Genomic DNA, 17,604 nt, shown 5'->3' with positions numbered 1-17,604 from the left:
GAATTGTTTAAAAATACGTTTTTGGGAAGATTACTTACTTACTGGCTTTTAAGGAACCCGGAGGTTCATTGCCGCCCTCACATAAGCCCGCCATCGGTCCCTATCCTGAGCAAGATTAATCCAGTCTCTACCATCATATCCCACCTCCCTCAAATCCATTTTAATATTATCTTCCCACCTACGTCTCGGCCTCTCCAAAGGTCTTTTTCCCTCCGGCCTCCCAACTAACACTCTATATGCATTTCTGGATTCGCGCATACGTGCTACATGCCCTGCCCATCTCAAATGTCTGGATTTTATGTTCCTAATTATGTCAGGTGAAGAATACAATGCGTGTAGCTCTGCGTTGTGTAACTTTGTCCATTCTCCTGTAACTTCATCCCTCTTAGCCCCAAATATTTTCCTAAGAACCTTATTCTCAAACACCCTTAATCTCTGTTCCTCTCTCAAAGTGAGAGTCCAAGTTTCACAACCATACAGAAAAACCGGTAATATAACTGTTTTATAAATTCTAACTTTCGGATTTTTTGACAGAAGACTAGATGACAAAAGCTTCTCAACCGAATAATAACACGCATTTCCCATATTTATTCTGCGTTTAATTTCCTCCCGAGTGTCATTTATATTTGTTACTGTTGCGCCAAGATATTTGAATTTTTCCACCTCTTCGAAAGATAAATCTCCAATTTTTATAGTTCCATTTCGTACAATATTCTGGTTACGAGACATAATCATATACTTTGTCTTTTCGGGATTTACTTCCAACCCTATCGCTTTACTTGCTTCAAGTAGAATTTCCGCGTTTTCCCTAATCGTTTGTGGATTTTCTCCTAGCATATTCACGTCATCCGCATAGACAAGAAGCTGATGTAACCCATTCAACTCCAAACCCTCTCTGTTATCCTGAACTTTCCTAATGGCATATTCTAGTCCGAGGCTTACTGTTAGGTTTCGTAACAAGCTGTTTTTTACGGTGATGGGTTGTTAGCCCTTCGCCCAACCCCCAAGCTGGAGGACCACCCCTTATCGACTGTCCACGACTGCTTATTCAATATATTCGCAGCTACCCTCCATATCTGAACGCCGTCTCCTCTATCCGCAACCTGAGGACGCGCCATGCCGTGGTGATAGGGACCCACAATACATGGAAGATTATTTATTTTAATTCTCAGTTGATTTATTTATTTCAGGGTTTCAAACTTTTTCTTCTTTCTGCCCAAAACTTTATGTTATCTTACTATTTGTTCTTATTTTGCTTACTTTCTTTCATAAATTCTTGTGTTATTGTTTGTTTTCACAGACTGTAGTTTCGCAACTTTTCAATTACGTTGTACAACATATGTATGTGTTCTTGTATAGCCCCTACATATGAGTTATACTCGTTGGGGCATACTCAAAAAAAAAAAAAAAAAAAAAAACTCATCTCAGCTTTTCAACTCGGGTTCGATCTCCGCCTGTTTCAGGGACTTAAATTCCCTCTTCAGGCTGTGTTTGTGCTTTGGTGGTGGGCTCGTTGCTGTGTATAATTGCGGAGACGGCCAGAAACATTTGCGCCGTGTATAGGGACAATGCTATTGGAGGGAGAACGGCAAGAAAATGGTTTTATCGTTTTAAGGAGGGTCGTTTTGACATTAGTGACACTACACGTTCAGGAAGACCTGCGGGGTTTGATGAAGACCGTTTAAACACATTAACCCACAATGATCCACATCAGTGTACCCGACAACTGGCAAATGTGATGAACTGTGACCATTCCATCATCGTGCGACATTTATTGCCACCAACTGAGACGTCTTGCACACGAAATCCAAGAAAACGACCAACGAGACTGCGTGAAGTGATGCTACTCCACGATAACGCCCGTCCGCACTCTGCTAACCTGACACAAAACATTATCCAAGAGTTGGGTTGGGAAGTCATCCCGCACTCCCCTTATTCACCTGATCTTGCGCCCTCAGATTTTCACATTTTCTGCTCTTTATCGAACAACCTTCAAGGAACTTCCTTTCCTGATGAAAATGCGCTCCGAACATGGCTTAGCGACTTTTTTAACACAAAACCACGCGATTTCTACAGGCGTGGAATCGAAAAACTACTCCAGCGCTGACAGACTATTGTAAATAGTGAAGGAGAATAATATATTGTTGATGATTAACTTCTCTCTTATGTGTATCGGACGTGTTTAATAAACTTATGAAAAAACGCTACGAACTTATATCTCAACACACAAACAACATAAACAAACAAATACAACCACACAGGCATATACAAACTCAAATGTAACACCTGCAACAACTTCTACATAGGACAGACAGGCAGATCATTTCAAACACGTTACAAAGAACACATCGCAGCCATAACAAAATTACAGAACACCTCCACATATGCAGAACACATCACAAATGCTAACCACACCCACAGAGACATCAACACAGACATGGGAATACTACACGTCCAACCAAAAAGCCAGAAACTAAACACACTAGAACAATATGAAATATACAGACACACGAAAACACACCCCAACGAAATTCTGAACACGCAACTCAATTTCAGAACACACAGACTCTTTGACTCTACATTATACCACACGAACACACCCTCACAGGAAACAAAACAAGAGGCGCCAAGACCAACAACGACCAGTTCAGAGGATGACCCATAAATAGGTCGAAACATGTAAACAAGGTACGTTAGAATTTAACACAAGAAAGAGTCCACATCTGTGGAGTAACGGTCAGCGCGTCTGGCTGCGAAACCAGGTGGCCCGGGTTCGAATCCCGATCGGGACAAGTTATCTGGTTGAGGATTTTTCCGGGGTTTTCCCTCAACCCAATACGAGCAAATGCTGGGTAACTTTCGGTGCTGGACCCCGGACTCATTTCACCGGCATTATCACATTCATATCATTCAGACGCTAAATAACCTAGACGCTGATACAGCGTCGTAAAATAACCCCAAAACCACACACACAAGAAAGTCTTATCATACATATTCCGAAGTGATACAGTGTTAAAAGTTGTGTAATCAAGATGTATTATACACTAACTCAATAGATTACAAGAAAGATGTATTATTCACTAAGAACAAGTAATATAGAAAATAATGGCTCGGACGTTAAGACAAGAGTATGGACAGACAGAAAGTCTAATAGTTTGTGGAGAAAGAAGGACTTTACGAATTTCTTGTACGTACAACATGAATCTCTCTCAGCAACTGCCTCCAAATGTGCTTTGAACCGTTCTTCTTTATACCTCGACTCTTGACGAATGTATGTGAAGTGTAGATGAAAAATCCGTCAGATATAAGAGATCAGTCTTACTATGGCAGATTTTTTATATGTATTCTGGTGGGTAGAAGAAACGTCCAATAGGTTACAAGATTACAGCGGTGTGCAAGACAGGCGGTCTGTATGAATGATGTCTTCGCGTGACAAAACGCAAGAGCGCGCGTCTGCCAGTGATTGATCGAAGAATCATCGCACAGATAACTCTCGCTCGGAGACGCCCAAGCTATTTAAATAGCGCGAATTTTCTAGCAGACAGCTTGGCGAAGATAACGACTGCCATCAGTACACCACAGATGCATCCTATCGCCGTGTATTTGCTAGATTGCTTTCTGAAATGGGTTCCTGTGTCTATATGTTTAATCTTGGCAATTTATACTTTAAAATATGTGTTTACATATACGAGAACGGTTGATAAATTGTAAGCTTCCCACAGATGGTGATGGATTTCATAATTAGTGGTATTTTTCATCTCTTATGTTACATTTTCCTTTTATCGACAGAAATATTTATGTCTAAGTTATGTGGGCAGGGTCTTTCTAATGTGTGTGCCAGTTCCCTTTCGTAGCCCAAAGAATAAAATTAAAATATAATCTATACTAATAATAAATCTGTAACCGAAATTTTTCTGGTAATTTTCGATTTTCCAAAAATAATTAGTCCTAATATGTATAACTGACCACTCTGAAACCGAAAATCGCTTTTTTGAAATTTTTGTTTGTATGTCTGTCTGGATGTTTGTTACCTTTTCACGCGATAATGGCTGACCCGATTTATATGAAAATTAGAATATAAATGAAGTTGGCTGTAACTTAGATTTTAGGCTATATGATATTCAAAATACTTTATTTAAAACGGGGGTTATAAGGGGGCCTGAATTAAATAAATCGAAATATCTCGCTTATTATTGATTTTTGTGAAATATGTTACATAACAAAAGTTTCTTTACAAATGATTTCCGACAAGTTTTATTCTTTGCAAAATTTTGATAGGACTGATATTTAATGAGATAAATGAGTTTTAAAATTAAAATAAAATGCCATCTAAGGCGGTGTAATGAAATGAAAACAAATAACTACGTCTATAAGGGGCCTTGGACAACAACAATCGAAAGCTATGAAACATAGCCTACAGAGAATGTTTCTGTGTTTGTATGAAGTAATATCGAAAGCTAACTTAACCGATTTGTATAATTAATTATTATTTCATCATTGGAAAGTGTAGTTTCTCTAGATGGACATAATGCTATAATGTTATTACCGTAACTTCTGAGTGTTCTCTGGACCAAAATGATCGCAATTTAATTATTTAAATACAATTTAAATTAAGTAACATATTAAACGATTTATCCTTCTATCAAACACGAATGTTCCCTGCATCAAATGTCCTATTTTAATTAGGCTATGTAATTACTTTATATTTATTTCTAACTGAAAACAATCACGATTTGTAGAACATGGAACAAGGGTGGTCATATCATGTGCACATGTTTTATTTTAGTAGGTTATTTTACGACGCTTTATCAACATCTAAGGTTATTTAGCGTCTGAATGAGATGAAGGTGATAATGCCGGTGAAATGAGTCCGGGGTCCAACACCGAAAGTTACCAAGCATTTGCTCATATTGGGTTGAGGGAAAACCCCGGAAAAAACCTCAACCAGGTAACTTGCTCCGACCGGGAATCGAACCCGGGAATCATAATAACAAAGACAAAAACAATCTAAAAACAGGAGCAAAATAATAACATAAATAATTAGATAAAAAAGGAAAAGTTTGGTTTCGCGGCCAGACGCGCTGACAGTTACTCCACAGGTGTGGACTATGTGCACATGTTCCTGATATGGCCACTAGGTAGACTTTTGGAATTTCGGACTTTTTGGACAATTAAAGCTATTTTTATGAGGAAAGGAAATTGTTTTAAGAAAGTCCATTAGACTGAGAACGAGTAAGAAAAAAGTGGTTTAAATTTTTGTTCAAAAATGGCGGCTAGAAAAATTCTCAAACCTTAGCATGGCCATAAAAGGGACACCTACCTTATTTTCATAAAATCATAGTCTTATGAAGAACCGTATTACAGTCTTGCCTCCTACTCATATTACTTTTCCGTTCTACTAACAGGTGTCACTGAAGTCTTCTAAAGTTAACATGAAGCTGAAGAGCAAACCACGAACGTTCAGATAAAAATATGACAAAGCGTGTGTTTAGAGGACGCAGTCGAATTTGATGTATGGCCGCTCTTGTGTTTGTTTTTATGAAGACGCATTGCAGAAGAGAGTCTGCAAACATCTTCTCCAGAACGGGCAGGCGCGGTCAATACAGCAAACAGAAGTTAGAGGCGGTCACTGCGGTCCGACCCCCATTACTTTTAACCTTTACACAGACGTGTAGCCGTAAAAATACGTGGCCACCCTCGTGTGTGACAGTGAACTTGGGTTTATAGCCGCGTGCGGTGGTGCACTCACCACTAGTCTGGGGATCGCACGAGCTCGACATCGGGAATTTCGGTTTATGAAAAGGGATACCCCGCGTAAGACAAGGTTTACTGGAATCGGTTATACCAGTGTTCCTCAAACTTTCTTGAAGTGGGGACCACTTTTTTAAGTCAGAACAGTTCCGCGGACCGCCTTACTCTTGTTCCCTTCGAAACCAAATTTATCATTTAATACTTCGAAGAGGTGGAAAAATTCAAATATCTTGGAGCAACAGCAACAAATATTAATCACACTCGGAAGGAAATTAAACGCAGAATAAATATGGGAAATGCGTGTTATTATTCGGTTGAGAAACTTTTATCATCCAGTCTGCTGTCAAAAAATCTGAAAGTTAGAATTTATAAAACAGTTATATTACCGGTTGTTCTGTATGGTTGTGAAACTTGGACTCTCACTTTGAGAGAGGAACAGAGAATGAGGATTTTTGAGAATTAGGTTCTTAGGAAAATATTTGGGGCTAAAAGGGATAAAGTTACAGGAGAATGGAGAAAGTTACACAACACAGAACTGCACGCATTGTATTCTTCACCTGACATAATTAGGAACATTAAATCCAGACGTTTGAGATGGGCAGGGCATGTAGCACGTATGAGCGAATCCAGAAATGCATATAGAGTGTTAGTTGGGAGACCGGAGGGAAAAAGACCTTTAGGGAGGCCGAGACGTAGATGGAAAGATAATAATAAAATGGATTTGAGGGAGGTGAGATATGATGATAGAGACTGGATTAATCTTGCTCAGGATAGGGACCAATGGCGGGCTTATGTGAGGGCGGCAATGAACCTCCGGGTTCCTTAAAAGCCAGTAAGTAAGTATGTAGCATATTTTAATACCTGCATACTTACATTTTAATGTAGAAATAATTAATTAAAATTAATTTAATTCGATTAATTTTATATTAGTATTAACTAATTAAGTTAATGTTAATAGAAGAAAATTTCCCATATCGTCATTTGCAAAAACAGAAATAAGAAAAAAATAATGCAGAAACATGCCCGATTTTCAACAAGTAAAGATGCAAGTCTGCATGTTCTATTATTGGTGTACGACGTACAGTACGTGACCATTTGAATGTGCAGTCTGGGTGTCAGCAAAACTATTAAGAAAGTCATAAATACATGAAAAGGTTCGGTACTTCGGTCCTGTTATGAATTCGGTTGGTCTCTGGCTGGGTAACAGGCACAGCGCCAGATTTGCAGAGAAAATATGGCGAGAAACACCACGTTCATAGTGCTTTAAATACCTCTTTTGTTGCTGAGAGTAGAGTGGGAAGGCGATAGACTTACTTACTTACAAATGGCTTTTAAGGAACCCGAAGGTTCATTGCCGCCCTCACATAAGCCCGCCAGCGGTCCCTATCCTGTGCAAGATTAATCCAGTCTCTATCATCATTTCCCACCTCCCTCAAATCCATTTTAATATTATCCTTCCATCTACGTCTCGGCCTCCCTAAAAGTCTTTTTCCCTCCGGTCTTCCAACTAACACTCTATATGCATTTCTGGATTCGCCCATACGTGCTACATGCCCTGCCCATCTCAAACGTCTGGATTTAATGTTCCTAATTATGTCAGGTGAAGAATACAATGCGTGCAGTTCTGTGTTGTGTAACTTTCTCCATTCTCCTGTAACTTCATCCCGCGTAGCCCCAAATATTTTCCTAAGCACCTTATTCTCAAACGCCCTTAACCTATGTTCCTCTCTCAGAGTGAGAGTCCAAGTTTCACAACCATAGAGAACAACCGGTAATATAACTGTTTTATAAATTCTAACTTTCAGATTTTTGGACAGCAGACTGGATGATAAGAGCTTCTCAACCGAATAATAACACGCATTTCCCATATTTATTCTGCGTTTAATTTCCTCCCGAGTGTCATTTATATTTGTTACTGTTGCTCCAAGAAATTTGAATTTTTCCACCTCTTCGAAGGATAAATTTCCAATTTTTATATTTCCATTTCGTACAATATTCCCGTCACGAGACATAATCATATACTTTGTCTTTTCGGGATTTACTTCCAAACCGATCGCTTTACTTGTTTCAAGTAAAATTTAGTAGGTTAAATAAATTTCATAAGATGTCAGTACTGGGAGAAAAAGTGAAAGGCGATTGCCATGTGTCATTTACAAACTCTGAGATTTTCAGCTATAGTGTGATACGCGATTCGATTGAATTTTATTGTTTCTTCTGTCTTTTTTGAAGGACCACAAGGGCAGACATCGAGGACCACAGGTGGTCCGCGGACCATAGTTTGAGAAATGCTGGGTTATAGATAGACAGACAGACAGACAGACAGACAGACAGACAGACAGACAGACAGACAGACAGATAGATAGATAGATAGATAGATAGATAGATAGATAGATAGATAGATAGATAGATAGATAGATAGATAGATAGATAGATAGATAGATAGATAGATAGATAGATAGATAGATAGATTATTTTGCAAAAACATGTGGAACATGTATGGCATCGTCATATACAATTTAAAATACATGATATCATACAATGGATACAAATTAAGATACATGAATATTAAAAAACTCATCGACATCATACAATGGATTTGCCAATAATACCGTCCTAATTCGTTTCCTAAAAACTTGGAATGGAAGATTCCGTATATCAACAGGTAGACTATTAACTAATTTAAAAGCAAAAAATAGAAAACTATTTTGACTAATAATGTATTTACATTTGTCAATATATAAATTTGTATTATTTCTTGTAGAATATTTATGAACAGAAGTACATGCTATATAATTATTAATGTTATTCCGAATGTAAAGAAGACAGGCCAATACATACATAGACGGCAATGTCAAGATTTGTGACCTTATAAAAAGAGGTTTGCAATGAGTCGTATTTGGTACTCCATAAATTAATCTTAAAGCTTTCTTTTGTAATATGAAAAGAGCTTGAGCAGAAGTATGGTGACCCCAAAGAATAATACCATAATTTAAATGACTTTGTATATGGCTATGAAATATTGTAAACAATACCTTGCTAGGTAAATTATTCCTTAACAACCTTAACATATATAGGCCTTTACTTAATTTCTTAGCAACATAGTCAACATGAGTTTTTCATCCCATTCTAGGCTCAAGAAAGATGTCCAGAAACCTAACAGTAGTAAGACGATTAATACCAAAGTTTAATTTATACCACTTACACGATTTTAAGAAGTTGGCAATTATATGTCTACACAGTGCAACAACTGAAAAAAAACAGGACTGAGGCTAAGAAAATGATCATTCCATGCATCAAAGAACTGAACATTATTATTTATTCACTTGCATCCGAAGCACAACGTTTCTGAAGCAACTGGAAGAAATGGAGGAAAGAGTTGTGTTCAGTGCCCCCGTCATCAAAATAACATACTCTTCATGTGCGTTTTGAGTTAAAGGAACATAATAATAGTCCGTTGAATAGTGTGGGTGGGAATACCCTCTACAACCGACGCTGCGATGAAATTTAGAGTTGGGACAAATTTAAGCTTGCGCTCGCCACCATGTTTTGGGAAAAACATCGTCTAACAAACGTCTGTAATATGCAATATTGAAGTTTTAACACAGAGTATGTTTGGTGTAACTTACAAATTAATCGGAATGGATGAATGAAAAAAAATATATATAACCTGAATAATTTTAAGGGAAAAATTGTTCCGGAGTCGGGTATCGCTCCCGGGACCACTGGCTGAACGCACTGGCGCTCTTACCAACTGAGCTACCCAGGAACTTCATCCGACACCGTCTCAATTTTTCCTCTTTATATCCACATAACTCGACTGGGCTGACACAACGCGAGAAACCCACATCGAGTGCACACAAACTCTGTGTGACTTGAAATTGTGGTTTTCTGTTAACGTACCTACAGCAACGAATATATTATGCAAATCTAGCTTTCAGGTAAAGCTCCCTGTGAAGCAGACTTGAATAATTTTAAGGGAAAAATTGTTCCGGGACCGGATATCGATCCCGGGACCTCTGGCTGAACGCAACAAATATTCCTATTTATATTTAAAGCGACAACGTTATGGATATACCGTTAGTTTGACATTAAACCAAGGAAGACGGAAACAATTTGATAACCAATGACGCTGTAGTTATTTGACAACATACAGACCGAACAGAAAGAGAAATGCATATTGTACCTCTAGTTGAAATGAAAAGAAAATTATTAGCTTTACCTGTTAAGGCCCATTCACAATGAAAATTAAACATAACCGTAACATAAACACAGAAGTTTGCGCCCAGGCTACCAAATGGGATCATTCACAATGATTCACATAAGCATTGACATAAACATTACCGTAAGACGTTAACATGAAAGTTTGCAAACTCCAAACTTTCATGGTTACTGTATGCTTACGTGATTTGCAAACAGAACACAATCGTGGAGCGCTGAAGTATACGACAGAATATGAGGAAATGGCGTCGTTGTTATGTTTCCATGGCTACCAAGTATGTTTGCTGTTATGTTTATGTTCCCATTGTGAATGATGGTATGACTTCTTGATTTTACTGTAACGTTAAGTTAACGCTTACGTTATGTTTAATTTTCATTGTGAATGAGCCTTACGAACTGTTGACATTCATCTTCCTACATGAACTGTTATCCAAAGACTGTTCATACCATCTAGACTAATAATAAATCTGTAGCCGAAATTTTTCCGGTAATTTTCGATTTTCCAAAAATAATTGGTCCTAACATATATAATTAACCGTCCTGAAACCGAAAATAGCTTTTTTGAAATTTTTGTTTGTATGTCTGTCTGTATGTTTGTTACCTTTTCACCTGATAATGGCTTAACCGATTTATATGAAAATTGGAATATGAATTAAGTTCGTTGTAACTTAGAATTTAGGGTATATGGCATTCAAAATATTTTATTTAAAAGGGGAGTTATAAGGGGCTTGAATTAAATAAATCGAAATATCTCCCTTATTATTAATTTTCACGAAAAATATTACATAACAAAAGTTTCTTTAAAAATAATTTCCGATAAGTTTTATTCTACGCAAAAATTTGATAGGACTGATATTTAATGAGATAAATGAGTTTCAAAATTACAATAACAACGCCATCTAAGGCGGTGTAATGAAATAAAAAACAAATGACTTCGTCTATAAGGGGCCTTGGGCAACAACAATCGAAAGCTATGAAACATAGCCTACAGAGAATGTTTCTGTGTTTGTATGAAGTACTATTGGAAGCTAAGTTAACCGATTTGTATAATTAATTATTAATTCACCATTGGAAAGTGTAGTTTCTCTAGATGGACATAATGCTATAATGTTATTACAGTAACGTCTGAGTGAATCGAGGACAGGTAAGATTAAAATAGCTTCTTATGCACAGAAAACTTGATAGGCTATTCTGTACATTCGTTTCCTGTATTTCCTAAAATAATTTTTATGACCAAATGAGTGGTCGCTGGATCAAAATGATCGCATTTTATTTATTTTTTTAATACAATTTAAATTAAGTAACATAATAAACGATTTATCCTTCTATCGAACACGAATGTTCCCTGGATCAAATGTCCTATTTTAATTATGTAATTACTTTATATTTATTTCTAACGCGTGCAGCGGAGCGCACGGGTACGGCTAGTTAATAATAAATTTTTTGTCTCCGTATTGCCAAAAGAGATTTTTCAGAAATCCGTGTAAGTACGAAAGTTAACTTCATTGTCAGAGGTTCGCGAGTTCAAACTCGTACAGAATGACGGATTTTTAAGGTAGATGAAGCCCTAATTACCATTATGGTTTCATTCTGAATATGAGTAAATCTATGGGTATCGCGTCCGTTGGTGTGTAGCACGATACAAACTGTATGGGAGAGAATTCAGCAAGACTGTTAAAAATTTCGTATCTACTAAATTTTCAACAAAAGAAAAATTACAAGTAGTATAATAATTTGAGTTGTTTCTTGCAAGCTGTTTGAGTTGTCGTATGACGTACGAGCTTGGCTGGCACTGCGGCAGATGCTGTGGAATCCGCTCTGGCTCCGAAACATAAGCAAATGGAATTTCCAGTACATTAGAATGCTAATTCGCAGATGAAATGGCTGATAGTGGACTGGCACCGCGTTGAATCTTGCGGCACATTTAACACGCATTTATAGCCTACTTTCCGCATTTTACGAGAAAATGAGCCTTATGGAGTTGCAGTGGAACGTCTGTTCTGTGTTCATGTATTTAACAAGACTGCACCACACACAGGATTATTGTTTAGTCAGCTGTCCGAAGACAGGGTTGAACCTCATAAATGACAACAATAAGGCATCAAACATGAGGGTGATTGGGTTAAACATTCAAATGAAACAATAAAATATTGGCATGGATCCAGTTAATATAGAAGGATTTGGTAATTTTTACTTAATTCTTTCCGTCTTCCTGCAGTTCACAATGCCGAATTGTTGGTTATTAATAAACCCCGGTTGCGGAAAACCTAGACACCAGACAGCATACCATCGCACCTCCTCATACTCATCCTCTTTCACAATAGCCCTGCCAAGACTCTGGAATTCGTTACCTGCATCAGGGACAATAAAATTGAATTCAAACGCAAACTTACTAGGCACTTGGTCAGTAATTGAGACTCATTCAGACATGGCTTCTTGTAAATAGTTCTCTTATTCTAGCATAAAATATTTAGGCCTAAATATCCGGTAATTTCATCACTATAGTCTTCTCGACTCCTCCTGCACTGCGAAATGACACAGTTCATTTCAATGTGCAGATTTACACCAGCCATTCCTTCCTCGTCCCGTCCCGTGATCACTTTGATCACATTTCCGTCCCCTCGCGTATGTGGTACCTAAGAGGTTACATCCACTTTCGGTTTTTTCCCCTTCAAAATTTTCTAGAACTCCTTCAGTGGAGCAGCGTAACCCGGAGTGAGACTAGTGGCCAACAGGCTTGGAGCTCACATATTTAGTTTCCTACAGCCCCGAACCCCTTGCAAGGACGCTTTCGCGTACCTTTTAAATTTGTCCTCCAATTCTCCTGTTTCAATTCAATTCGATCACTATATAATTTTGTTATTCTAGGTTTAATTTTTACTTAAGTAAAAAAAATCTTTCTTTGTTCTTAACTTCTACAATAAACTGTCTAGCCTTTACTAATCAGTTAATCTTTTAGTACTTTGATGCTTATTGCATTTGTAAATTTAATATTTATTTTAATTGTAATTGTATTCTTAATATTGTAGTTTAGTTGTATATACACTACTCTATAAGCAGATTTAAGTTAGCTGCATACAGGATATAGTAAAGACGACTTGACTACTTACATACATACATGTGTTCTGCCCCAGGGCAGGTCTTTCACTGCAAATCCAGCTTTCTCCAATTTTTCCTATTTTCTGCCTTCCTCTTTGTTTCCTCATATGATCCATATATCTTAATGTCGTCTATCATCTGATATCTTCTTCTTCTGCTCCGAACTCTTCTCCCGTTCACCATTCCTTCCAGTGCATCCTTTAGTAGGTACTTTCTTCTATGCCAGTGACCCAACCAATTCCTTTTTCCTCTTCCTGATCAGTTTCAGCAACATTCTTTCTTCTCCCCCTCTTTCCAACACAGCTTCATTTCTTATTCTGTCTGTCAACTTCACACGTTCCATGCTTCCCCATATCCACATTTCAAATGCTTCTATTCGCTTCTCTTCACTTCATCGTAATGTCCAGGTTTCTGCTCCCATACAATGCCACACTCCACACAAAGCACTTCACTAGTATCTTCCTTAGTTTTTTTCCAGAGGTCCGCAGAAGATGTTCCTTTTCCTATTAAAAGCTTTGTTTGCCATTGCTATTCTTCTTTTGACTTCCTGGCAGTAACTCATTTTAGTGCTTAAAGCGAATGTTCTGCTAATCATATTTTCATTTCATCCAGCAATGAAATTGTGTCAATAATGATATCTATTTATTATTTATTTATTTATTCTGGTGTAGTTAAGACCATCAGGCCTTCTCTTCCGCAACACCAGAAATACAAATACAATAATAGAAATAAAAAGAAAATAAAACACTATAAACAAAGTAAAGCCACACAAAAATATACACAGGTTGCAGTCACACAAACTTTAAATGAGTGATTACTGTAAGTATCATAATTAATTGTATCCTGACTAATTAACTAACATAAACAAGAAACTTGCAATTTATAATCTAGAGTAAAAAAAACCACAAATCAACACTTCTAGCAATACCTAAAAAGCATTAAATAAGACAAAATTTTCCAATTTAATTTTGAATTGTGATAAAGTCCGGCAGTCCATGACGTCATTACGTAACGAATTCCAGAGGCGAGGTATTTCTACAGTATAGGAGGATGAGTGCGTTCTGTGATGAGGGATAGAAAGAAGTGCTTGGTGACGGTCTATAGTAGAACGTAAAGAAAATCTCGTGTTATTTACTGACCACATAGTAATTATTGTAAAATACTTACTTACTGGCTTTTAAGGAACACGGAGGTTCATTGCCGCCCTCACATAAGCCCGCCATTGGTCCCTATCCTGAGCAAGATTAATCCAGTCTCTACCATCATATCTCACCTCCCTCAAATCCATTTTAATATGATCTTCCCACCTACGTCTCGGCCTCCCGAAAGGTCTTTTTCCGTCCGGCCTCCCAACTAACACTCTATATGCATTTCTGGATTCGCCCATACGTGCTACATGTCCTGCCCATCTCAAACGTCTGGATTTAATGTTCCTAATTATGTCAGGTGAAGAATACAAGTAATCTCTCTTTTTATTCCTAAGTGTACGACTTGCTTCCCGTCTTTCATTGAAATAATTATCTCTATTCTCCTCAATTGGATCCTGTAAGAATTTCAATTTTGCCTGTTTCCTTCTATCTACTACAATGGAACAATCTTCATCAAACCATGGTTTCTTTTTCTTAGTTTCATGATAACCTATGCTCTGTGCTCAGCTACAATTTTGATATTATCTCGGATATTGTCCCACACCCTATTAACATCTAACTCTTCCTTAGCTTCGTCGGAAGTTGCTAAAATAGATCTTAAAATACATTTAAAAATAGGTAATGCATTTAAAAATAGGCTTAAGGACCTTACTAATAGACGGTAATTATACACAGTATTTAAAGGGTGTAAATGATATGTTGTTATTGAAGTGTTGTATCAGTGAAGAATTATGTTGTCAGTGAAGTGTGTTGTATCAGTGAAGAAGTATGTCGTGTCAGTGAAGTGTGCTGTGTAAGTGAAACGTGTTCCTGTCAGTGAAGCTTTATAGTTTATAGTGACAGTGCAAAGAATTTGAACAGTGAAATGTTTTTGAAGTGTTAGTGAAATCAAGATAGAATCAGTGAAATGTGTCGTAGTTCCAGTGCAGTGAGTGAGTTGACAGCGAAATGAGTGTAATGTTGAAAGGTACTTGTGCAGATATGAACATATCATACTCGTAGGTTTTATTTCGATCTTAGTTTTAAGATACAAATTAAAATATTTCAAATGTTATTTTAAGTGATCGTTTCATTTAATTTAGTATATTCCCTGTTGTTGTTGTTATTATTATTATTAATTATTAGTATTATTATTATTATTAATTGTATTTTTAATTAATATGTTTATTATTGTCATTATTGAGCGTAATTAGTTACCACTGCCACCGGGTATATACCCATTGCAGTGTGAATAAATACATACATACACATACATTGAACCCTCTTATGATGACATACTTTTCGTCATAATGTCCTCAATGTTAGAGGCTGCAAATAAATTATAATAATAATTTTTTTTATAATAATAATTTATTTAATCTGACAGGATTAAGGCCATAAGGCCTTCTCTTCCATCCTACCAGATAGCACATATAAATACAAAAAAGAAATACAAACACTGATGAAAATGATACAAATTAAGTTAAATTATTGGGGTCTCTACCCACTGCACCGGGAGCCAGTTTTTCTACGTGACGGCACTCTCTCAACGATGGGCACCTTGAACTACAGAGATAACCTTGCGTGAGGAATTTCGTTGGAGCGTCTCCCGCCACATTTATTGATACTCTCAGGATCTAAGTCAATTGCCCAAACCAGATCAACGAGCCCCGGTCACTGTGATGGTTTCATTTCATTTCCTTCCTACCCTGCCTCTGCTTCCCTTTCTGCAGTCATCATTCGATCGTCTCGAAACTGTTCCTCTTTTTATCTCGTTTTCTCAAACGCGATTATAGTAAAAATTGCCCTCCTTTGGTCTTGAGTTTGGCTGTTCTGTGCTCTTCATATGGTTCAGGGTCATCAAAACAAGACAGAAGTGATCACGTGAGCAGGAGGCCGGCTGAGGCAACAAATTAGTAAGGTCCGACTGCCTTCTCGTTCACAGATTGATTTCTGGCGAGCATTGGTCTCTCTCCAGGTTCTTCTAACTATATGTAAACAAAAGAAGGCTGCTACCCAATACAGTGAAATCTCTCATTTAGGGACATCGAAGGGACGTAACAATCTGTTAGCATCTGGGAGGTGTCCTTTATTGGGAGGGAGGCTCCCCAACCTAACAGTAAATTTATAATATGCATTATGTATCCCTTCACGCTTTAAATGAAATGTATTACTGTAGTTTAATTCTAAATACAGTCTACTGTACTACAGTACTACAGTAATTCTTTACAACTTTGAACTACAGTAGATAAAACTGAAAAAGCAAAATACAGTACTGTGCCATGCAATTTTATTCTAGGTCTACAGTTATGCAGTACTGTAATTTACAGTTTCCAACTTAACCTTTACGTTCAGGTGTCATATCTCTCGAAACCGAACAACTGATTGAAGTGAAGAGAATAATCCTACTAACCCTATCATGTGTCGAATACAATTTCACGATCGCGGAAAGCTTTGACCCATCAGACAGGTTAAATTTTATGACTTCGTTTATCCACCCGCTTCCAGCTAACAAGGGGTAGCCGGCTGGGCAAGTGGTAGCCTACGAGACCCTTATGTTAGGTTTCATGTTAAGGAATTTCTGTACAGTTCTCAAAACTAAATTTTCCATTTTTGTAACACATTATGTCTTGAAATCCAAGTTCTGTCCGCAGTCAGGAGGTAAAGCAAGCTTTAGGAGTGAAACAGCTGTCCGTGTCCGTGTCTGAGAGTGTCCGTAAACGAGAGTTTAATTTAGCATTATTTCTATATTATTTCAGTTCGGACATAAAAATCTGTCCGTATATGAGGAGTGTCTGTATCTTGGGGGTGTCCGTAAGGAGAGGTTTCGCTGTAGATCACTCGCTACGACTAGTGGAAAAAAAAAATTCAGTATGGTACAATCGGAATAACAACAAAATTTACCCTTCCTCCAATGATGCTGCTTCAAAAGGGGATAAATTAAATTTGAAAGTAAATTGACTATCCAACAATTTTGATTTATTCCGATTTTAACGTTTTAAATATTGAACACGTTTATATAAATATATATTGCTAAGGGGGATTACGATCCGAAATTATTCAAACAATTCTTTTTCTTTATTATTTTTTATTTTTATTTTTATAATCTGTAAAATCTGAGCTTTCAAATGGTATACAGGGTGTTAAAACAGTATCCAATATTTTGGGAAGTGATAGTATGTGTCTAAACAAGAAAAAAAGTCTAATAAACATGGGTTCTATAACACTTACTTTCTGAGATCTGAACACTTGTTCATACGAAGTGCTCAATGTGACGTCCATTCATGACAGTACATTTTTGTGCCCTACAATACAGCAGACTACCAGATAATCATACCGTAGTTGTAGTTGACACCCCTGGCATGGAATACTGATACGTCGCAAAGAATACTGAAAACAAAAGTTTGGT

General features: G+C 37.3%; 1 protein-coding gene across 1 annotated transcript in view; it reads right to left on the bottom strand.

Moving 5' to 3' along the window:
- Positions 1 to 17,604, bottom strand: part of LOC138712573 (neuropeptide SIFamide receptor-like) — a 154,065-nt gene that overhangs the window by 82,771 nt on the left and 53,690 nt on the right. The window lies entirely within an intron of this gene.

This window comes from Periplaneta americana, chromosome 13, assembly GCF_040183065.1.
Source record: "Periplaneta americana isolate PAMFEO1 chromosome 13, P.americana_PAMFEO1_priV1, whole genome shotgun sequence".
Lineage (NCBI taxonomy): Eukaryota > Metazoa > Arthropoda > Insecta > Blattodea > Blattidae > Periplaneta > Periplaneta americana.
Note: the sequence above shows the minus strand (reverse complement) of the source record. Positions and strands in the feature narration are given on the sequence as shown.